At 45.3% G+C, this 24,131-nt stretch overlaps 1 protein-coding gene and 1 long non-coding RNA gene across 3 annotated transcripts in view; both read right to left on the reverse strand.

The window, feature by feature from the left end:
• LOC144737064 (MARVEL domain-containing protein 3-like) overlaps nt 1-2,827 on the reverse strand; it is an 85,278-nt gene extending 82,451 nt beyond the window's left edge. For both annotated transcript variants that reach the window (XM_078619716.1, XM_078619717.1), the window contains exon 1: nt 1,371-2,827. The gene's annotated coding sequence lies outside the window, so the exon portion shown is untranslated. The remainder of the gene's footprint in view (nt 1-1,370) is intronic.
• Nucleotides 2,828-15,692: 12,865 nt separating this feature from the next.
• Nucleotides 15,693-22,822, reverse strand: LOC144737027 (uncharacterized). The gene is made up of 2 exons (XR_013588855.1): nt 22,756-22,822; nt 15,693-16,832 (listed from the first exon to the last, which is right to left on the reverse strand). It is a non-coding gene; the product is annotated as an uncharacterized LOC144737027 (long non-coding RNA).
• Between the last annotated feature and the right edge of the window lie 1,309 nt (nt 22,823-24,131).

The raw sequence follows: 24,131 nt of genomic DNA on the forward strand, positions 1-24,131 counted from the left end.
AAACTGACACCTTTTTTACAAGGAGTCATGTTTGTATAGACCGCAATACCTGCAGTCATAATACAAACAAAAGAACATAACTCTGATAATGTGCACTGTCCTTAAAGTTGATTGATCCACACCCGAGACAGCTTTCCTTAGAGCCTAGTCTCATATGGGTTGGACCAGATGACGCCAAAAGGCGCACAACTCAAAGACAATGCACCATCAGAGTATGAGAGCTCGGGGCAAGCATCTACACTATGGGAACCTCATTTGCCAGTAAAAATATGATAATTGGTTCTTTACCCTTCTATCTGGCAACAAAACTGACACCTTTTTTACAAGGAGTCATGTTTGTATAGACCGCAATACCTGTGTGGATCAATCAACTTTAAGGACAGTGCACATTATCAGAGTTATGTTCTTTTGTTTGTATTATGACTGCAGATATTGCGGTCTATACAAACATGACTCCTTGTAAAAAAAGGTGTCAGTTTTGTTGCCAGATAGAAGGGTAAAGAACCAATTATCATATTTTTACTGGCAAATGAGGTTCCCATAGAATAGAACACATGTAAAGTAGTAAGCTGTACAATGGTGATATACAGTACGTATACTGTACACATACAGTACATATAATGGGTGTAAGATACTGATATAAGTGGATGGTATAGATAGACATACAGCTTAGGATTAAAGGAATATTCGAATAGTGATGTGCAAATGTGATTGTCAAAGACAAAGATGGTTTATCAGTAGTAGAATTGGGTTTAAGAGAAAACTGTTAATGAATAACCGCACGTGTAAACCAGCCACATGGTTAATGGCGACTCGGAAGAAATGCTGTTGTAACACGTGCTGTTGCATTTTACAGAGTGACGGTGCTATTAACCACAATAAATGTGCTTGCCCTCGATTTGGAGCACTTGCCCACGTCCTTCATTTCGAGTGTGCAACACATAGGCCAGTTATCTCAGTCAGTCGACCCATGGGACCTGGGTCTGTACCGTGACCTGCCAGTGGGCGTTCAACACTTCATGTGGCCTTATAGTGCACATTGCCTGGCACAAGCGCCGTGGTGACGTCACTGCCACTTAGTGGCCGGTGTTGTATGTAGGTGGTTGTGTATGTAGGTGGGTAGGTAGTTTGGTAGGTGGGTGGGTAGGTAGGTGAAGGCCGAGGTGACGAATGAGAAAGGATGGACGATGCAGTCAATGATGTGAGTGGGTGTGGGTTTAGGCGACGTTAGTCGGGTCGTGGTGTAAATAATAAAGTGACGACGGATTTACAAAACGTTAAAGGAGACATAAATTGGAGTATTACTGTCTATAATAAACGTTTCGGGCAATGGCCTTTCATTGTGGCATAAATTATTGGAACGGTCTCACCTGAAGCTTGGAAGGCTGCAGTTATCAACCAGCGGTGATCGCCAGCATCCCACTCTATCAGCTGGGCTCGTGTGTATGAGTCTGAATGAGTATGTAAGTCTGAGTGTGTGAGACTATGTAAGAATGTATGTTTAAGTGAGTGTGTAAGTCTGAGTGAGTGCGTGTGACTATATTTTTGTGAGTGTGTTATGTGACCGTGCGTGAGTATGTGAGAGTGTGTGTGACTAAAGTGTGTTTGAGTCTGAGTGAGCGAGTCTACGTCAGTGTATGTTTACGTGTGAGTCTGAGTGTGTTTTAGTCTGTCTCGTTGTGTCTCTGTGTCAAATCTTAATATCTTCTTGTCTGCATCTCTCTTAATCTCCCTGTCTCCCCGTGTCTCTCCCCGTGTCTCTGTGTTCAGCTGGAGTGTACATTCTCAGGCAGGGTTGGGCTGTATTCAGCACCTCATTACATAAACTAAATCTAGAAAAACCTGTTTTTGGTTTTGAATAAAACTCAACGCAACACTCAAAACGAGGCACCCGGATAGCACGGAACTTGAAAGTTCTCCCGACAGAACTGTCTTTTTTTTCATCTCCCAAAGAACAAAGATGCTATTAACTTTTTTAAGGTATACATTTCCACATAAGCCACTTCGTTATCATTTGTGATCAGGTCGCTTCTGAAAAATAAGTTAAGATAGATCAGTGGGCTTTACCTAGTAAAAATCTTTTGTTATGTTTTTACCTTTCCTATACTTTGCACTCCTATCGTATTTTTGTATTGTTGTAACCTTATAAACCCGTGCCCCTACCGGACATCTGTGAAAAAGAGCTTCATTGCTCATCGGCTTCCTCCAGTATGAATACAGATTTTGATTATATGACTAACATAAGATTAAAACTAACATAACCATATTTAAGAATTACAGTTGAGACAAAAAGCATTATATAGTCATCGACTTATGAACACTTAGTTCCTGACACCCGTTCGTAAGTCGAACTGTTTGTAAGTTGAAACAAAACAATGTACTGTATTTAAATGCCAATACGGTGTTATGAAATGTGTTACGTTTCAAGAAAAATGGAAGCATCGTTTTAACTCACAAATAAGAAGAAATTGTACATTTGCATGTAACATTGGAAAACAATACTCTATTGCGAATAAAACGTTAAATAAAGTAACATTAATAAATAATAATCTGTTTTACGTTCATTTACCTTGAGTCCTGATGCTGGCTTGCTTGTCGAAAAGGGCCCAATGAGTAACAACAATTGCACACACACACAAAGACAGACACACACATGGGGCACGCTTGTATGTGTCTGTCTTTGGGAAAAGTGTTGTTAGCGAGCAGCACCGATGATGGCCGAAACGGCACATTAGGAGGTGAGTGGCTAGCACTACGCACTGCTGCCTTTGTCTCCCCAGTGGCGATGTTTACACACTGCATAAAGTAATAATTTGAAGCCAAGGCAACCTAGGGGAGGCCCAAGATGCATTCAGATATTTATCACTAAGTGGCGGTGACGTCACCACGACGCTTGTGCCAGGCTATGTGCACGTTGAGGCCACGTGAAGTGTCGAACGCCAGCTAGCAGGAGCCACGGGTCGACTGAGATGAATGGCCAATGCACCACCTGTGCCCCCTACAGTGCCAACTTGTCGTGCTTTTCCCACCCGGCGCTCCGCTCGTTGTTGTGAGCGTCGTGCCTCTGCCCTCCGTTGATGTTGGAGGGCGACTACCTCCAACTGTCCAATAGCGTCCTTCACGAGCCTCCTCCACAGAGGCCGATCTTGACACCGCTGGTACCAGTCATCAGCAAGTCCACTCAGCTCCACATCCTCATGTACCACATCACTCCATCTCTTCTCTAGCCCGTGTCACGCCCGTTTAGCCCCTCTATCCTGCCGAACAAAAGCATACATTCTCACTTTCACACACCCAACAATGACAAAGATCCCGCATACAGCTTTAACAAACTAGGAGCAAGTGCTGTTAACGAGCACCTATGAAGGCCGACACGGCACACGGGGGGGTCGGTGGCCAACACCACGGCCAGCCGCCTTTGTCTCCCCAGTGCTGATGTTTACACACCACACCAGGTACTCATTTAAGGCTGAGTCTACCTAGAGGAGGTCCGGGACGGGTTCAGATAATCGTCACTGGTATTGGCTGAGCGGGAATCGAAGTCGGGTCACCGGGTTCCTTGCAGAGGGCACAAACCGCTTACACTATCGCTCCCCACACACTCACTTTGTGGTGTGAACGAGACATTAGAGACAGTGCCTCCTGCAACTACTTCGTCTCCGAATGAGTGTGTGCGCCGCACACCACACGCACACACTCGCCGTGAAGGAGGACACTACACCTTTATAGGTCTCTGCGGGTTTATTGGTCTCTGTGGGTCTCTATGGGTATGGGTGGGGAGAGGGAGAGGGGAAGAGAGCAGTTTTGTGAAATCTTTCATTTAAAAGGGGGGGGGGCGGCATAAAACATCTTCTTGTACCTCTGATCGTAAAGAAAAACAAATAAAAAAGAGGGGGGAAGAGGAAGGGAGGGCGGAAAAGGGAGGGGGGTCCCTCATTCATGACGTCACCAGGGAACATCGGGTCAACCTCAAGACCTGTCCAGCAACGTTCTCCGAGGTTTCAGTGGTGAGTGACGGTGGTTTGTAGTAATCCCAACCAATTGAGCCATTTGCAAGTAAATGTTGCTACAATGACGTTTGCCCAATTCCAGTTAGTAGAGTGTTGGTGAGATCGCGTTGGTACAGATAAAATACAGGATGTGTTCAACTTACAACCACCCGACTTACGAACCAGCTTCCATGTGCACGTGTATGTGTGTGAAAGTGTGTGAACATCTGCTGGACTACATAGTGACGGAACAGCGGATGCGGGGCCCATGTCCTTGACACCAGGACTTACCGTGGAGCTGATCTGCCCACTGACCATCGACTTGTCATCTGTAAGATGCGCCTGCCATTCCTCCACTCCGGTGGTGGGTGTACACCCAGGACCCCATTCAAACCCTAAGTGGCATGGTCTCAGTTAGCTGATGAAAGTTGCAAGCGAGAATTGAATCATCGCTTGCGGCTGTGGTTGGCATCGTCCCCCACTCTTCCTGATGTCGATGGGAAATGGGCGAGGTTTAGGACAGTGGCTTATACAGCTGCAATGGCTGCTTTGGGTACACGGTCCAGACCTCCCCAAAGACCCTGGCTGATAGAGGAGGTGTTCAGGCTGGCTGAGAAAAAGCGACAGGTCCACTTTCATCGTCTACAGCATCTCACGTCAGAGAATGAGGAGGCTTACCGCAGCCTTCGCTCGGAGGTTCGGAGAGCCGTGAGGCGCTGCAAGGATTGTTGGTGGTCGCGGGTTGCTGAGGATATGGAATCTGCCTCAAATGGCCCGCGATCACAAATCGCTATTTAAGTCCATAAAAAGTCCCCTACAGCACCACACCTATTACCATCATTCGGGGAAAGAACGGTGATCCAATCTCCGACCGCCAGAAACAGGTTTGCAGATTTGCTGAGTTTTTCTGAGGTCCTGGTGGATGGGAAATTCCTTAGCCTGGAAAACATCATGGGACAAAGTGGGGATGACCCTGCTGAGGCTGCGGTGCCTAAAATATGGGAAGAAGTCACCCCTTGTGAGAGGCTGGCTGAGGTGCCATCTGTTGAGAAAGTACTAAAGGCGATCCAGAGCCTGAGACCAGGAAAGGCACCTCAGCTAAATGCTGAGGGAGGGTGGCGTTTGTGCACAGACTGCTCTACATGGCATCATAACAGTCTGGACCACTGGACGGGTTCCGCAGGATTGGAAGGATGCCCTGGTGGCCCCCCTCTTTAAGGAGGACCGCACAGACTGTAACAACTACAGGGGCATCCCACTCCTCAGTGTGCCGGAAAAGGTCCTGGCAAGGATTATTCAACATCGCCTTGCCAGGCACACTGAGAGGCTTGCGGAGACCCAATGTGGTTTCAGGAAAGGGCGGTCCTGCACAGATGCCATATTTTCTGTCCCTCTGCTACAGCAGAGGTGTAGGGAATTCCAACAAGACCTACATCTCTGCTTTATTGACCTGGTCAAGGCCTATGATACCATCAGTAGGCCTGGGATCTGGGTTGTTCTTCGTGCTTTCGGAGTCCCTGACCCTCTGCTCAAGATCATTAACGGCCTTCATGTTGGTGAGCGGGCCCGGGTAAAACTACGTGGCCGGGAGTCGGAGCCATTCCCTGTACACCCTGGGGTGCAACAGGGATGTCCTCTGGCTCCCACATTATTTAACATCTATTTCGACCATGTAGTTCGTGAAGCCTTTGATGGCTGTACCGGAGGAATTTCCATCTGGTACAGATACAATGGGAGGCTGATCGATGCCCGGGTGCGATCAAGGGATGGCTCCCTATTGCTCAACCATGTTATATATGCCGATGATCTGGTAATTGCCGCTCACTCAGAAGAGGAGTTGGGGGTGCTGCTGCTGAACCTGGAGCATGCCACTAAGAGGTGGGGCCTTACCATCAGCCCCACCAAAACTAAGCACCATCGGACACTCCACCCCCACAACTCCCAATTGGTGATGGGGTAGTTGTGGAGACAGTGGAGAGTTTCCCATACCTGGGCAGTGTGCTCATGACTGGCTCCAGTTTGACAGAAGAGGTCTCACTCCGAATCAGTCGAGCAGCATTATCTTTTCATCGGTTGCGGAACGATGTGTGGAAGCTACTTGGTCTGTAGCTCCGCACGAAGCTTCAGGTCTTCTCAGACATGGTCATTCCCTCCCTTCTCTAGCTTGTGAAACGTGGACCCCCCTAATGGAACATCTTCACCAGTTGGAAACATTTAGGCTGGCCTGCCTACAATCCATCCTGGGTTTAACCAGGCTGGATTGTGTGAGGATCTCGCAAATCCTTGAAAAATCTGGACAAAGTCCCATTGGTGAGCTCTTCCGGCAGGCAAGTCTGCGTTGGCTGGGTCATGTAGCCTGCATGCCCAGTCACTGCATGCCTAAACATATTTTGTTCGGTCGGATTGAGGGGGCTAAACGGGCACGTCACGGGCTCGAGAAGAGATGGAGTGATGTGGTACAAGAGGATGTGGAGCTGAGTGGACTTGGCGATGACTAGTACCAGCGGTGTCAAGATCGGCCTCTGTGGAGGAGGCTCGTAAAGGACGCTACTGAGCAGTTGGATGCAGTCGCCCTCGCTCGTTGTTGTGAGCGACAACAACGAGCGGAGCGCCTGGTGGCTAAGGCACAGCAAGTTGGCACAATAGGGGGCACAGGTGGTGCATCAGCCAGTCATCTCAGTCAGTCGACCCGTGGCACCTGGGTCTGCCCCGTGACCTCCTGCCAGCAGGCGTTCGACACTTCAGGTGGGCTCAATGTTCGCATAGCCTGGCACAAGCGTTGTGGTGACGTCACCGCCACTTAGTGGCGAATGGTGGTTGTTGTTGTGTGTATATGCACGTGTGCCCCGCTATATTTGTGGGGAATGGTACTGTAACAATTAGCGCGCTGCTCTACCAACCCACCAACCCGAGTTAGATTCCTGCTCACAACCAACACCAGTGACTATTATCTGAATGTGTCCTGGGCCTCTTATTAGGTCAAATCAGCCTCAAATGAGTACCTGGTGCTGTGTGTAAACATCCCTACTGGGAAGTCAAAGGCGTGGTTCTAGCCAGCCACCCACCCCCTCGTGTGCCGTGCCAGCGTTCATAGGCGCTGCTCGCTAACTGTACTTGCCCCAACAGTCTGTCAAGGTTGTATGGGGATCGCTGTCGTTGGTGTGTGTCTTTGTGCGTGTGCGCACCTATCCCCGTGTGTGTGTGCAATTGTGGGGTCTCATCGCATCCCTTCCGACAAGCAATGTATTGGCTGTACACTGGTGCACGGTATAAAATAGCACATTTTTCACAATTATTTATTTTCCTGCGATTCGCAATCCCAGTCAATGTTGTGATATGCGTCAAAAGATGAATGTTATTAGCAGCTGAACACGAAGCTTCAGTCTGTTGCCATATAGCGGCCAGCCTGATGACGATGGGCTCCGTGTTCCAAAGGCAGATTTGACTCATACCCTAGACTTGGTCGGATGGTTCCTCGATTCCACGGACAAAAATCAACGGTCAATATTGACCATTTTAGCAAGTCTTAGTAGCCTGAATAAACCTTTGAATTGCGTCAAACTTTATGAGAGGGTCAATTAAAGACTGATAAACTAATTTGTGGATTCAATTTTAGATCTATGTTATGAGGACCGGTGCGTCATGCTACACCAGTGTACCACGAATACGTCAATTTGTTACTTTATTTTAAGTTTGATTTACTATCAAATATTTATTCCATGCAATTGTACAATATCTCATTTATAAGTTTAACAATGCTTCCCTTTTTTGTTGAACCATAATATATATGCTTTTATTGGTCTGACTGATGAACTGTTCGACTTACGAATGGAGCCCAGGAACAGAACCCGTTCATAAGTTGAGGGCTTCCCGTAACTGAAACACATTTGTAAATAACACTGTGACCTTAAAAGGAGAATATACTGGTTGGTTGAAAAGTCAAGACACATAAGGTTATAATATTTATTTTTACAAATCATGTTCATAGGGTTATTTAATTTAGTTTAGCAAATGTTCAGACTGATTTCCATTAACATTCTATCTAGATATAACTGCTCAACCAGACCTATTGATGCTTTAATACGTGCATTGTCCTTGTACTGTTCACCTTCTACAGTTAGTCTAACACTGATGAGACAATGTCATAAAAGAGTTTGTCTCTCTTGTGTAGGCCAATTAGTTTCAAGGACAATGCATACATTATTATCAAAGCATGTTTGTTTGCATGTTTTACCACAAGCATGAAGTGTGGTTATTGCAGTCTTGATGATGCCTCGCAATAATGGGGGGGTTTGGTGTTTGAACATCTTAAAACCCAGTGTTATTGCCAGAAAAGGTAAAGCATATTTTCTTTTTTAAATCCTTTATATTAAGTTCACTTGCTTGCTTGCGCGCTTACGACCGTGCAAATCTTTCGGTCGTTTTTTAACCCACTTCCCGTGATCCAATCGAGCTGACATTTTCCACACAGACTCGTTGTGCGTGACAATTTATTTTCGTGAAAATTTTTTTCCAAAATTTTACACTTTTTAGGAAAAAATAATGGTATGACTGTGTGTGTGTGGGGGGTCTGTTTGTATGTATGTGCGTGCAAGTCTTCATCCTGGTTCTGGTTGTATGTTCTTGCGTGTGTGAGTGCGTGAGACGAGGTGGCCGAGTGGTTAAGGCGATGGACTGCTAATCCATTCTAGATTTGAAGCTTTCGTGACTGCAATGATTCATATTCTCAGGTTTTTTCGGTAAAGTCACGTAGTTAAAAACATTAAAACTAATGAAAGTAAAATAAAACAAAACAAAATAAAATTCACGACGTTTCGGAGGCAACACAAGTCTCCGTCATCAGGTGGGACCGTCACAGCCGAATTAGCTGCATCAAGTGAAGCAATGATTCAAGATGTAATCCCTTATAAGCAAGTTGAAGGGAGGTGGAGAGGGGGGGAGAGCTTATCAGGCTGTGGTAGCCAATGAATGGAAACGTATCGGGAGGGAGGAGGAGCGGTGATCAAAGACTGCACGCAGTGCTCAACACAATGAATGGAGACGTGTCGGGACGGAGGGCGAGCGGCGATCAAAGACTGCACGCAGTGCTCAACACAATGAATGGAGACGCGCCGGGACGGAGGGCGAGCGGTGATCAAAGACATCACGTAGTGCTCAACACAATGAATGGAAACGTGGCGAGCGGTGATCAAAGAACAATGAAGAGATTACTGTTAAACACTGTGGATGTTAACACTCGGTGAAGTAAATTAAAATAGTGCCTGTCAGATAAGATGGTCCAAAAAGTGTAATTAAGTCTTTTTTGCGTGGTTAATAACATCTTTCCAGTGATTACTGAGTTTGTACCCATCATCACGGTTGAAATTATGTTTGTGTTTGTATATTTGTATGGCTTCGTGTACAAACCTTTGATGGTAGCCCGGAGGTTTGCAGAGAACCTTGGTCTCGGAAAAGACAATTTCATGAGAGCCCGCCGAGTTGTAGCAATGATCGGCAACGGCCGAAGAATCAGTTCTGCCGTGTTTCAGATCTGACTTGTGCTCGCGGACACGATCAGCAACATGACGTTTTGTTTCTCCAATGTAGCAATCACCACAAATGCAACTCAATTTGTAGACTCCAGGATACTGTAAGTCAGGAACGACATCCTTCACAGATGGAATCAGATCACGGATTTTATGCACTGTACTGAATCGGACTTGGATCTTATGTTTGTTTAGAATTTTGGAGATCTTTTTGGTCACGCCTGCTATGTATGGTAACGTGATAGTTTTGGTCAGAGTTTCATGTGGTTGTTTCTGTGTGGTGGGAGAGACAGCTTGGCGGATAGTGCGGTCAGAGTATCCGTTCATCCTGAGGGCCCGATGTACATGTCTTAATTCATCAGTCAGGTGGTGTTGGTCAGAAATGCCATGGGCTCTGTGGTATAGCGTTTTGATGAGAGAATTCTTTTGAGATGGGTGGTGGTGGGAATCCGGTTTCAAGTAGGAATTTGTGTGGGTGGCTTTCCTGTAGACAGAATGTCCCAAGGATCCGTCAAGCCTCCTCTTAAACAGAATATCCAAGAATGGTAGTTTACCGTCTTTCTCCACTTCCATGGTGAATCTGATAGATGGGTGTCTAGAATTGATGTGGTCCAAGAAGTGGTTCAATGCTGGGAGGCCATGTGGCCAGATGACGAAAGTGTCATCCACATATCTCTTCCACAGGGAAGGACGCAGGGTGGATGTCTGGATGGCGTCTGATTCAAACTTTTCCATGAACATGTTGGCTATAACTGGTGACAAGGGGGAGCCCATAGGGGTACCCTCATTCTGTTTGTAGAAGGTGCCATTCCAGGTAAAATAGGTGTTGGTGAGGCAATGCCTAACCAGCGCAGGTACATCAGAATTCAATCCATGTTGGACTAAGTCCTCAATTATTGTTAGGGTGTCCGGTACTGGGACTTTGGTAAACAAAGATACTACATCAAAGCTGACGAGGATGTCATCAGGAGATAGTACCATGTCCTTAACCATAGAGACTAATTGGGTTGAGTTGAGTACTGCCGAAGAGGTCTTGCCTGTGAAGGGGAGCAGAGTATCTGATAGAAAACGGGCTAGTTTGTACGTCGGAGGGTACCCCTATGGGCTCCCCCTTGTCACCAGTTATAGCCAACATGTTCATGGAAAAGTTTGAATCAGACGCCATCCAGACATCCACCCTGCGTCCTTCCCTGTGGAAGAGATATGTGGATGACACTTTCGTCATCTGGCCACATGGCCTCCCAGCATTGAACCACTTCTTGGACCACATCAATTCTAGACACCCATCTATCAGATTCACCATGGAAGTGGAGAAAGACGGTAAACTACCATTCTTGGATATTCTGTTTAAGAGGAGGCTTGACGGATCCTTGGGACATTCTGTCTACAGGAAAGCCACCCACACAAATTCCTACTTGAAACCGGATTCCCACCACCACCCATCTCAAAAGAATTCTCTCATCAAAACGCTATACCACAGAGCCCATGGCATTTCTGACCAACACCACCTGACTGATGAATTAAGACATGTACATCGGGCCCTCAGGATGAACGGATACTCTGACCGCACTATCCGCCAAGCTGTCTCTCCCACCACACAGAAACAACCACATGAAATCTTCTTGGTTCTTTCGGTAAAGTCACGTAGAAGGGAAGTAATAAAAAAAAAAAAAAAAAAAAAACAATTCTCACGACGTTTCGGCCACAACGCAAGCAGCCGTCCTCAGGCGAAGAATGAGAACATTATCAAGCTAGGAGCTTATATAGGTGTAGCGAGGAGGAGCGCCTTAACAAAAGAATGTGCATATGAAGAGGAATTTAGCATACCAATGGGCAATGCATAGGAGGTGGGCGGAGGGGTTTCAAAGTCCCATTATGCCCATGCATTATGCAGGATCAACAGCACCACGGGGGGGCGCAAGGAACAGCGTTAATAAAGGAAAGGAATGTTAGTGATATGTAGCTGCATTTGCCAAACAACCACGTAGAAAACCAAAGTGAAAACTACATAAAAAACTAAAATATAAACTGATACTTACTATACTCTACAATAAGCTGAGTTACTAACAACAAATAATAAATTACAATTCTACGTCGTAAGAAGTATATAATATACTTCCATCTAAACTTTATTCTCTTAGCATATACAGTACTATATACTGCCATAGATAAACCCAACATTAAATGATATACTGTATTGCTGTAAACCACCCTATACTTTATACATTTTAATATAACACTATGTATTATTCAACTCACCCTAATGTGTATCGAAATGGTTTATTACGTCCTTCCAATGATTGCTAAGCCTGAATCCATCTTCTCGGTTAAAATTGTCTCTGTGTTTGTATATGTGGATCGCTTCATGAACGAATCTCTCATGATAGCCAGATGGCTTGCAGAGAACCTCCGTCTTGGAGAAGTCAATGTCATGTGAGCCCACTGAGTTGTAACAGTGGTCTGCCACGGCTGAGGTGTTTGTCCTACCGTGTTTTAGATCAGCTTTATGTTCACGAATGCGGTCTGAGACGTGTCGTTTGGTTTCCCCAATGTAACTGCTACCACAGAGGCAACTTAGTTTGTAGACGCCAGGGTACTGTATGTCTGGAATCACATCTTTTACAGACGGTACCAGATCACGGATTTTATGTACTGTGTTGAATCGGACCTGGATCTTGTGTTTAATCAGGATTTTGGAGATCTTTTTTGTGACCCCAGCAATGTAGGGTAAGGTGATGGTCTTGAAAGGCTCCTCAACAGGATCTTTCTTGATGGTTGGAGTGATGGCTTTGCGGATTGTGTAGTCGGAGTAACCATTAGCTTTAAGAGCTTGGCGTACGTGTTTGAGTTCACTGGAAATGTGTTCATGGTCGGAGATGCATTGGGCTCTATGATATAGAGTCTTGATGAGGGAATTCTTCTGGGATGGATGGTGGTGGGAATCCGGTTTTAGATAAGCATCCGTGTGGGTGGCTTTCCTGTAGACAGAGTAGCTCATTGAACCATCAGGTCTCCTTTTGATTAGGACATCCAAAAAGGGTAGCTTGCCATCATTTTCGACTTCCATGATGAATCTGATGGCTGGGTGTATGGAATTGATGTGGTCGAGAAATTGGTCTAGAGCAGGCCGGCCATGTGGCCAGATGACAAAAGTGTCGTCTACGTATCTCTTCCATAAGGTCGGGCGTAGAGTGGCAGTCTGGATGGCGTCCGTCTCAAATTTCTCCATGAAGATGTTGGCTACAACCGGAGATAGGGGGGAGCCCATTGGGGTGCCCTCAATTTGCTTGTAGAAGGTTCCATTCCAGGTGAAGTATGTATTGGTTAAGCAGTGTCTCACCAGGGGGGGTACCCCAGCATTTAGTCCTTGATGAACCAAGTCTTCAATGATTGCGATGGTGTCAGGCACAGGCACCTTGGTGAACAAGGAAACCACATCAAAACTGACAAGCAGGTCGTCTGGGGACAGGGCAATCCCCTTGATTGTCGATACCAGGTCAGTAGAGTTTAGTACTGCAGAGGTGGTTTTTCCAGTGAAAGGCCGTAGGATTTCGGACAAAAAACGAGCCAGTTTGTAAGTGGGGGAGTTGATAGTAGAGACAATGGGACGAAGAGGTGTATCTTCTTTATGTATCTTTGGCAAGCCGTACAATCTTGGTGGCCTGGCTGCAGAAGGTTTCAACGAGAACTGTTTGGTCTGATCACAACTCAGTGGGCTCACATGACATTGACTTCTCCAAGACGGAGGTTCTCTGCAAGCCATCTGGCTATCATGAGAGATTCGTTCATGAAGCGATCCACATATACAAACACAGAGACAATTTTAACCGAGAAGATGGATTCAGGCTTAGCAATCATTGGAAGGACGTAATAAACCATTTCGATACACATTAGGGTGAGTTGAATAATACATAGTGTTATATTAAAATGTATAAAGTATAGGGTGGTTTACAGCAATACAGTATATAATTTAATGTTGGGTTTATCTATGGCAGTATATAGTACTGTATATGCTAAGAGAATAAAGTTTAGATGGAAGTATATTATATACTTCTTACGACGTAGAATTGTAATTTATTATTTGTTGTTAGTAACTCAGCTTATTGTAGAGTATAGTAAGTATCAGTTTATATTTTAGTTTTTTATGTAGTTTTCACTTTGGTTTTCTACGTGGTTGTTTGGCAAATGCAGCTACATATCACTAACATTCCTTTCCTTTATTAACGCTGTTCCTTGCGCCCCCCCGTGGTGCTGTTGATCCTGCATAATGCATGGGCATAATGGGACTTTGAAACCCCTCCGCCCACCTCCTATGCATTGCCCATTGGTATGCTAAATTCCTCTTCATATGCACATTCTTTTGTTAAGGCGCTCCTCCTCGCTACACCTATATAAGCTCCTAGCTTGATAATGTTCTCATTCTTCGCCTGAGGACGGCTGCTTGCGTTGTGGCCGAAACGTCGTGAGAATTGTTTTATTATTATTATTATTATTTTTTTTTTTTATTACTTCCCTTCTACGTGACTTTACCGAAAGAACCAAGAAGATGAATCCCTGCAGTCACGAAAGCTTTAAATCGAAATTTAACCACATGAAACTCTGACCAAAACTATCACGTTACCATACATAGCAGGCGTGACCAAAAAGATCTCCAAAATTCTAAACAAACATAAGATCCAAGTCCGATTCAGTACAGTGCATAAAATCCGTGATCTGATTCCATCTGTGAAGGATGTCGTTCCTGACTTACAGTATCCTGGAGTCTACAAATTGAGTTGCATTTGTGGTGATTGCTACATTGGAGAAACAAAACGTCATGTTGCTGATCGTGTCCGCGAGCACAAGTCAGATCTGAAACACGGCAGAACTGATTCTTCGGCCGTTGCCGATCATTGCTACAACTCGGCGGGCTCTCATGAAATTGTCTTTTCCGAGACCAAGGTTCTCTGCAAACCTCCGGGCTACCATCAAAGGTTTGTACACGAAGCCATACAAATATACAAACACAGACATAATTTCAACCGTGATGATGGGTACAAACTCAGTAATCACTGGAAAGATGTTATTAACCACGCAAAAAATACTTAATTACACTTTTTGGACCATCTTATCTGACAGGCACTATTTTAATTTACTTCACCGAGTGTTAACATCCACAGTGTTTAACAGTAATCTCTTCATTGTTCTTTGATCACCGCTCGCCACGTTTCCATTCATTGTGTTGAGCACTACGTGATGTCTTTGATCACCGCTCGCCCTCCGTCCCGGCGCGTCTCCATTCATTGTGTTGAGCACTGCGTGCAGTCTTTGATCGCCGCTCGCCCTCCGTCCCGACACGTCTCCATTCATTGTGTTGAGCACTGCGTGCAGTCTTTGATCACCGCTCCTCCTCCCTCCCGATACGTTTCCATTCATTGGCTACCACAGCCTGATAAGCTCTCCCCCCCCCCCCTCTCCACCTCCCTTCAACTTGCTTATAAGGGATTACATCTTGAATCATTGCTTCACTTGATGCAGCTAATTCGGCTGTGACGGTCCCACCTGATGACGGAGACTTGTGTTGCCTCCGAAACGTCGTGAATTTTGTTTTGTTTTATTTTACTTTCATTAGTTTTAATGTTTTTAACTACGTGACTTTACCGAAAAAACCTGAGAATATGACTGCTAATCCATTGTGCTCTGCACGCGTGGGTTCGAATCCCACCGTCGTCGCGATTTTTTAAAAATCCTTTATATTAAGTTCACTTGCTTGCTTGCGCGCTTACGGCCGTGCAAATCTTTTGGTCGTTTTTTTACCCACTTCCCGTGATCCAATCGAGCTGACATTTTGCACACAGACTCGTTGTGCGTGACAATTAATTTTCGTGAAAAATGTTTTCAAAAATTTTACACTTTTTAGGAAAATGTTTTTATATGTAATTACCAATTGCTTAATGGTGGCAGGCAATCATCTGACCCATAGGTGGCAGCCATCTCAAGCCAGAGGACGAGAGGACTCTAGCCGCCACGCATATTAAGGATTTATAGTGAAAAACTTTGTTTTTACGGGTTATTATTTTTTAAAATCCTTTATATTAAGTTCGCTTGCTTGCTTGCGCGCTTACGACCGTGCAAATCTTTCGGTCGTTTTTTAACCCACTTCCCGTGATCTAATCGAGCTGACATTTTGCACACAGACTCGTTGTGCGTGACAATTTATTTTCGTGAAAAATTTTTTCCAAAATTTTCCACTTTTTAGGAAAAACTAAAATTTCATATTTAATTTAAAATACCAATGTGATAAAAATGAAACTCTTACTCAAGAAAAACAGAAATGAATAATAAAATAAAACCGATGCCACGCATATAAAGGATTTATAGTGAAAAACTTTGTTTTTACGGGTTAATTTTTTCATCATCGTGATGGATGCCAGCAACAAAGCAACCCAGATATATAACTGCTCGACCCGGGCTATTAATGCTTTGATATTTGCATTTTCCTTGTACTGGCCGCCTCTTGTCATTGTTCTCTGGTCAAACACAAAGGGTCATCCCATAGAAATCATAGACAGAGCTAAATAGAGGGCCATGAACTCCGACATCTTTGAGATTGGGTACAGCTCACCTAGAGAGTTACAGACCTTCCCCGACCCGCTCTCCCTCAGACTCTGAATTTTCCTCCTGCTTCACGCTGCCTCCATCCACCTGGAGGTCGTGTCCTGCAGTCGAATCTTCATCTTCAAATTTCACCTTCACTTCTTCACATTCCACCTTCACTCCTGGCCACGTTTCAAAGCTGGGGTTGTCTTCTGGCTCTTGTTTTATAAGAGAAGGGCTCAGTGCAGCACTTGGACATTCAGAAGTCGATTTCACCCTCTTCTCTTTGTGGATCTTCTCATGCTTCTTTCGGTTTCCTGACACTGTAAACCCCTTCCCACACACAGTGCACTTGAATGGCTTTTCACCAGTGTGTGTTCTTTGATGAACGTGAAGAGTTGCTGATTGTGTAAATGCCTCCCCACACACAGTGCACTTGAAGGGCTTTTCACCTGTGTGTGTTTTCCGGTGTCTGTGAAGGGATTCTGACTGTGTAAACCCCTTCCCACACACAGTGCACTTGAAGGGCTTCTCACCTGTGTGTGTTCTCTGATGAATCTGAAGAGTTCCTGACTGAGTAAACGCCTTCCCACACACAAAGCACTTGAAGGGCTTCTCACCCGTGTGTGTTCTCTGGTGCTTCTTCAAGTGTCCAGTGCGATCCGTACGGTACGAGCACTGGTCGCATTGGTGTCTTTTAGCACCAGGCTGTGTCGAGGGTTTCTTCTCCATGTGAATGATTCTGCAGATAAACGTACAAAAACACCTATGAAGGCTGGCATGGCTCATGAGAAGGTGGGTGGCCAGCGCCATGCCAGGCCGCCTTGGTTTCTACAGGTACTCATTTGAGGCTGAGTCGACCTAGGGTAGGCCCATGACTGGTTCAGATAATCGTCACTTGTGTTGGCCATGAGCGGGAATCGAACTCTGGTCGCCCGGGTTCATAGCACACTACCACTCCCATTTACACACAATGCTCACACACAGGCAATACTCACAAAATACAGTCAATGAGTTAATGTAGCCTAATAAACTAGATACTACACACATACAACGCTACTCACACACACTACTGACACACACACAATACCCACAAACACACAGTACTCTCACACAATACTCACTCACACAATACACAGACAATACTCACACACACAATACTTACACACATTACTCACAGACACTAACAACAGCCGTCATATGACACTAAGTGGCAATAAATGTCACCACGGTAACTGTTCCAGGCCAGGTGCACTTTGAGGCCACGAGAAGTGTCGAAGGGTTGCTGACAGGAAGTCATGGGCCAGACCCAGGTGCCATGGGTTGACTGTCTGAGAAGACTGGCCGATGCACCATCTGTGTGCCCTTACTGTGCCAACTTGCTATGATTTAGCCGCCCGGCGCACCGCTCATTGTGGTGAGCGTCGCTCCTCCGCCCTTCGTTGTTGGAGGGCAACTGCCTCCAACTGCCCAGTCGCATCCTTCATGAGCCTCCTCCACAGAGGCTGATCTTGATACCACTGGTACCAGTCATCAGGAAGTACATTCAGCTCCACGTTTCGTTGTACCACATAACTCCATCTCTTCTCTAGCCCATTCTGCGACCATTTATCCCCTATATCCAGCCAAACAAGAGCTGTTTATGCATGCGGTGGCTGGGCATGCCAACGCAGCCTTGCCCACAGAGGCTGATCTTGATACCACTGGTACCAGTCATCGGCAAGTCCACTCAGCTCCACGTCCCGATGTACCGTGCCATGCCTGTTTAGCCCCCTTTATGCGGCTAAACAGAAGCTACTTGGGCATGCAGTGAATGGGCATGCGGGCTACGTGACTGTGCCAACGTAGCCTTGGCTGCCAGAGGAGTTCACTGATGGGAATGTGTCCAGATCTTTCAAGGATTTGCAAGCTCCTCACACAATCCAACCTGGTCAAACCTAGGATGGATCATAGGCAGGCTAGCCTGAATGTTTCAAAGCAGTGCAGATGTCCCATTAGAAGGGTCCACGTTTCACAGCGGCAGACCAGGTAACTTTCACACAGCATTATGCAGCCGATTAAAAGATATGCTGCTCGGCTGATTTGGAGTGAGACCTCTGCTGTCAAACCGGAGCTGGTCATAAGCACACTGCCCAGGAGTAGAAAAATCTCCACTCTCTCCACAACTGCTCTATCACCAATGGGGAGTTGAGGGGGTGGAGCGTTTGATGGCGCTGATCCCACCTCTTTGTGGCATACTTCAGGTTCAGCAGCAGTGTCTCCAACGCTTCTTTTGAGGGAGCAGCCATCATCAAATCTTCAGCATACGTAACATTGTTGACCAATCGAGAGCCATCCCTTGACTGCATCTGGGCATCAAGAAGCCACCCATTGTATCTGTACCAGATGGAGATGCCTCTGGTACAGCCATGGAAGTCATCTCGAACTACGTGGTCAAAGATGATGTTAAATAATGTGGGAGCCAGAAAACTTTCCTGTCGCACCCCCAGGTGGACAGGGAATGGCTGTGACTCCTGATAAAGTAGCTTTACCCGGGCCTGCCCACCATCAGGAAGGCCCTTAATTATTGTGTGCAGAGAGTAAGGGACTCGGGAAGCACAAACAGCCCAGAGCCCTGTCATGTTGATGGTATCATAGACCTTGACCAGGTCAATAAAGCAGAGATGTAGGTGTTGTTAGAATTCCCTACACCTCTACTGTAACAGACAGAGAATGGCATCAGTGAACGACTGCCCTGGTCTAAATCTACACAGGGGCTTCGCAAGCCTCTCCTCAGGTTGCCTGGAAAGGCAATGTTGAGGCGAGAGATGCCCCCACAATTGTTCAATCTGTGCAGTCCCTCTTAAAGAATGGAGACCACCAGGGCATTCTTCGAATCCTGCAGAACCCGTCCTGTGGTCCAGCTATTTGTGATATCACGTAGGGAAATCTACACAGAATCCACCCTCCCTTAGCATTTTGCTTTGAAAATTATCTCTGCCTGGCGCTTTTTCTGGTCTCAGACCCTGGATTTCCCCTTGTACTTCATCTACAGATGGAACCTCAGTCAACCGCTCAGAAGGGGGTGGCACATTCTGGCAATATTTGAGGCACAGCAGCCCCAGCAAGTTCATCCACACCTTGCTCCATGATGTTGTCTGGGCTGAGGTAATTCCCCTCCCCCAAGACCTCATAGAAATTATCTGTAAACCTACAGACCAGTAGTTCCTGTGGGCTGGATATCGGATAACCATTCTTTCCCTTAAGGATGGTGATAGGTGGAGGCACTGCAAGTAACTTTTTTGATGGAATTAAAGAGTGATTTGTGCGGGCAACTAAGGCAGATTCTACCTCCTCAGCAACTCACACCCACCACTCATCGTTGCAGCACCGTACAGCTCTTCGAACCTCTGAGCGAAGGCTGCAGTAAGCCTCATCTTTCTCCGATGATAGTCGTTGTAGATGACAGGAGTAGGCCCGTCATTTTCTCTCAACCAGCCAGTACACCTCCTCCTTCAGCCAGGGTCTCTGGAAAGGTCTAGACTGCATACCAAATGCAGCCATTGTAGCTGCTTGAGCCACATTCCTGAACCTCACCATCAGGCGGAGGGGATACGATGTCAACCCTAGTTGAAATACCTGCTTGTAACTATTCTCAGTTAGCTGAGACAAGGCTACTGTGGGTTTGAATAGGGTCCGAGATGGCCATCCACCACTGGAGTGGAAAAATGACAGGTGCGGCTTACATATGACAAGCCGATGGTCAGATTAGCTCCACGGTACGTCCTGGTGTCAATGACATGGGCCTGCATCTGCTCATCTGTCACAATATATATTCCAGCAGATGTTCTTGCTTGATGTCCTGTTGATGCACCGCTGCCGGAACAGCGTGTTGGCAATTACAAACTGCACATATTATTATTGAGTTAATCTGGCCCATGACCAACCAAGGTGTCTGCGTCATGACCCACTCGGGAATTAAAGTCACCCAACAGGATGACTCTATCCCGAGGGGCCACTTTAGCTAGCAGCTGGAAAAAGAGGTTATAGAAGGCGCCTGACACATCAGCCTTTTCTGCATCCCTCCAATTATGTTCATCTTCAGTGATGCTGTAAGCAACCACCACCATTCCTCGCCTCTTGTTGATGGGGAGGCGAGCCCACAGCAGCCTGGGACTTACAGCTACCCAAACCTCACCACCACGCTCTCACACCCCCTTAATTCGTGTTGTTTGGCAGTTTTCTGCCCCGAGTAGAGAACTGTCCACCCCTCATTATGACTGGAGCCAGAACCGCTCCACCAAACCTTCTGTATTCCACAGAGGTCCAAGCGGTACTGGTTCGTCTCCTAACAGAGTGGCATCCGCACTCGGTACTTATTTGAGGCCGAGTCGACCTAGGGTAGGACCCACGACCAGTTCAGATAATTGTCACCGGTGTTGGCCGTGAGCAGGAATCGAACTGGGGTCGCCGGGTTCCTGACGCAGCACGCTCACCACTTCACTACTGCTCCCCACACTCACATCACCACGGTCCACACACACACAGCCTGCACCATTTACACACACAGTCTGTACCGCCAAGTATCAAAGCCTACACACACACACAACCCGTACCATACACACACTGCCTGGACCATACTGTACACACTGTAGTGCTCCACGTTACTAAACACTATACAGTAAGCCACACTACGCTGAACTGCACACTACTGTATAATTACAATATATTAAAACATAACAATGCACACAAACATACACAGACACGAACACACGCACCTAGATACACAAACACACAGACAGAAATAACACAGACACAATACAAATACTGTACAGACGAACGTGTCGGTTCACACGCACGCGGATAGAAAAAAAAACAAGCACCAAACCGCCGAAAAATACGTCAATCATTAACGCACACTAGTAAAACAACTAAATAGATACATAACACTCACACACAATACTTACATTACTCGCACACAGCATGCACACAATACAAACGCACAATATACACAACCACAATGTTAACACATAATACAGGACACAAAAAACAGTGCTCATACAATACCTCCACAGTACACACACACAATACTCACACAGTAAATACACAATACATACACAATACACCCACACAGTACTCACACAACACCCACACACAATATACCCACACAATACACACACAATACTCACACAGTACATACATAATACACACACAATACTCACACAGTACACACACAATACTCACAGTACACACAATATACACAATACTCACACAGTACACACACACAGTACACACACACAATACTCAGTACATACACAATATACACACAACAATACTCACACAGCACACACACAATACTCACAGTACACACAATATACACAATACCTCCACAGTACACACACACAATACTCACACAGTACAGTACACACACAGTACTCACACACAGTACTCACACAGTACTCACACACAATACTCACACAGTACTCACACAATACACACACACACAATATACCCACACAGTACACACACTGTAAACACAATATGCACACAGTACATACACAATATACACAAACAAGACTCACACAGTAAACACACAGAATACTCACACAGTACACACACAGTAAACACAATACGCACACAGTACACACACAGTAAACACAATACCTCCACAGTACACACACAGTAAACACAATACCTCCACAGTACACACACACAATATACCCACACAGTACACACACAGTACTCACACACAATACTCACACAGTACTCACACACAATACTCACACAGTACACACACAATACACTAAAACACAATACTCACGCAGTACACACGCAATATACACAAACACAATACTCACACACAGTATACACAGACAACACACAATACTCACACAACACCCACACACAATACCCACACAGTACAGTACACACACAATACACACAAACACAATGCTCACACAGTACACACACAACACCCACACACAACACTCAGACAGTACTCACACACAATACTCACACAGTACACACAAACACAATACTCACACACAGTACACACACACAACACACAGTACACACACACAACACTCACACACAATACTCACACAATACACAACACACAATACTCACACAGTACACACACAACACCCACACACAATACTCACACAATACGCAACACACAATACTCACACACAGTACACACACACAACACTTACACACAATACTCACACAATACACAACACACAATACTCACACAGTACACACACACAACACCCACACACAATACTCACACAATACACAACACACAATACTCACACAGTACACACACAACACCCACACACAATACTCACACAATACACAACACACAATACTCACACAATACACAACACACAACACTCACACAGTACACACACACAACACCCACACACAATACTCACACAGTACACACACACAACACCCACACACAGTACTCACACAGTACAGTACACACAATACTCACACAGTACACCCACACAACACCCACACAGTACTCACACAATACAGTACACACAATACTCACACAGTACACACACACAACACCCACACACAGTACTCACACAGTACACACAATACTCACACAGTACACACACACAACACCCACACACAGTACTCACACAGTACAGTACACACAGCAACTGGACTGTACTCACCCCGCTCGCGGTTTCTGCGCTCGCGACTTCGCGTGACGTCATCAGCGCGAGACGCGCTCGGAGTCGGGTCAAAGGAGTTGCCCCCACGAGTGACGTCACCAGGGAACTCCACCCAGTCAATCGTTTCGAATCACCACGCGTGGATCAGTATTTAGATTATATTCTTGGTTCTTTGGGTAAAGTCACGTAGATAGAAAACTAAAATATAAATAATGAAATGAAATTAATAAAAGCAAAAAAACCACAATAAAAATAGCGAAAAAAATAGTAACAAACTTTATTTATTTTATTAAAAATAATACATTGAAAATTATAATAGCAAAAAAACCCACAATAAAAATAGTTAAATAAAATGAAATGATAAATAAATTGAATTTATGTTTAATTTTATTTAACTATTCTTGTGGGTTTTTTGCTTTTATTATTTTAAATTTATTATGTTTATTATGTTTATTCTTAATTTAATTATTTTTATTTGTTTTCTATGTGACTACTGAAAGAACCAAGAATATGAATTCCTGCAGTGACGAAAGTTTTAAGTTCAAAGTATTTAGATTACTGTGTTTGGTTAGGATACATTTACACACGATAAGCCACTTCGTTGAGCTATAATTTGTGGCCAGGTCGTTTCTGAAAAAGAAACTAATACCTCAGTGGGTTTTACCTAGTAAGATAAAATAAATAGTTTAGTTTCATTTGTATTTTTTTAAGTTATGTGTTTACCTTTCCTATACTTTGCATTCCGATCATATCCTTGTATTGCTTGTTGTTCTAATGTCCTGATTGTGTGCCTCCTACTGGACATCTGTGAAAAAGAGCTTCAAATTTTTTCGGATTCTTACAGTATATCAAAAAATATTCTGATTCTGTGGGCACCGTTCCCCAGCAGTTTGGGCGCCGAGCGCTAAGCTCTGCCTGGCTCTGTGCCCTCCCCCGTACCGCAGGTATCCCAGGGAGGAGAGGGAGCAGGTAGATTGGGGTGACGAGTCTCTTTTCACATTGAACTAAAACAAACATCGTGAGTCTTTGCGCTTTGCCTTATTCATTAAGTATATCCTGTTCATCGATAGTTCAATGTTAATGTGCCATTTTATTGAGGGCCTACTACTGCTGTGTGTTATCTTTGTGTGCTCTGTGACTACTTTGTTGTTTTTGCTGTCTTGTCCAATCTGTATAAGTCAGACTTATATAATTACGTATTCATATGTTGTGTGCTAAATGACGACGCTAAGGCAGGTCTTCATGTAAGGGCTTGCGCCGGTTTATTAACAAGGGTTGGTGACATCTATCACCAGAGGTAGGTGCCCTACACTTGGTCCTCCACGTGGACCCTCGGCCCTGTCTGTCCCTAGCTCGGCTATCTCTTGGGCTCTCTC

This window comes from Lampetra planeri, chromosome 64 (genome assembly GCF_965212315.1).
Source record: "Lampetra planeri chromosome 64, kcLamPlan1.2.h2, whole genome shotgun sequence".
NCBI classification, from domain to species: domain Eukaryota; kingdom Metazoa; phylum Chordata; class Hyperoartia; order Petromyzontiformes; family Petromyzontidae; genus Lampetra; species Lampetra planeri.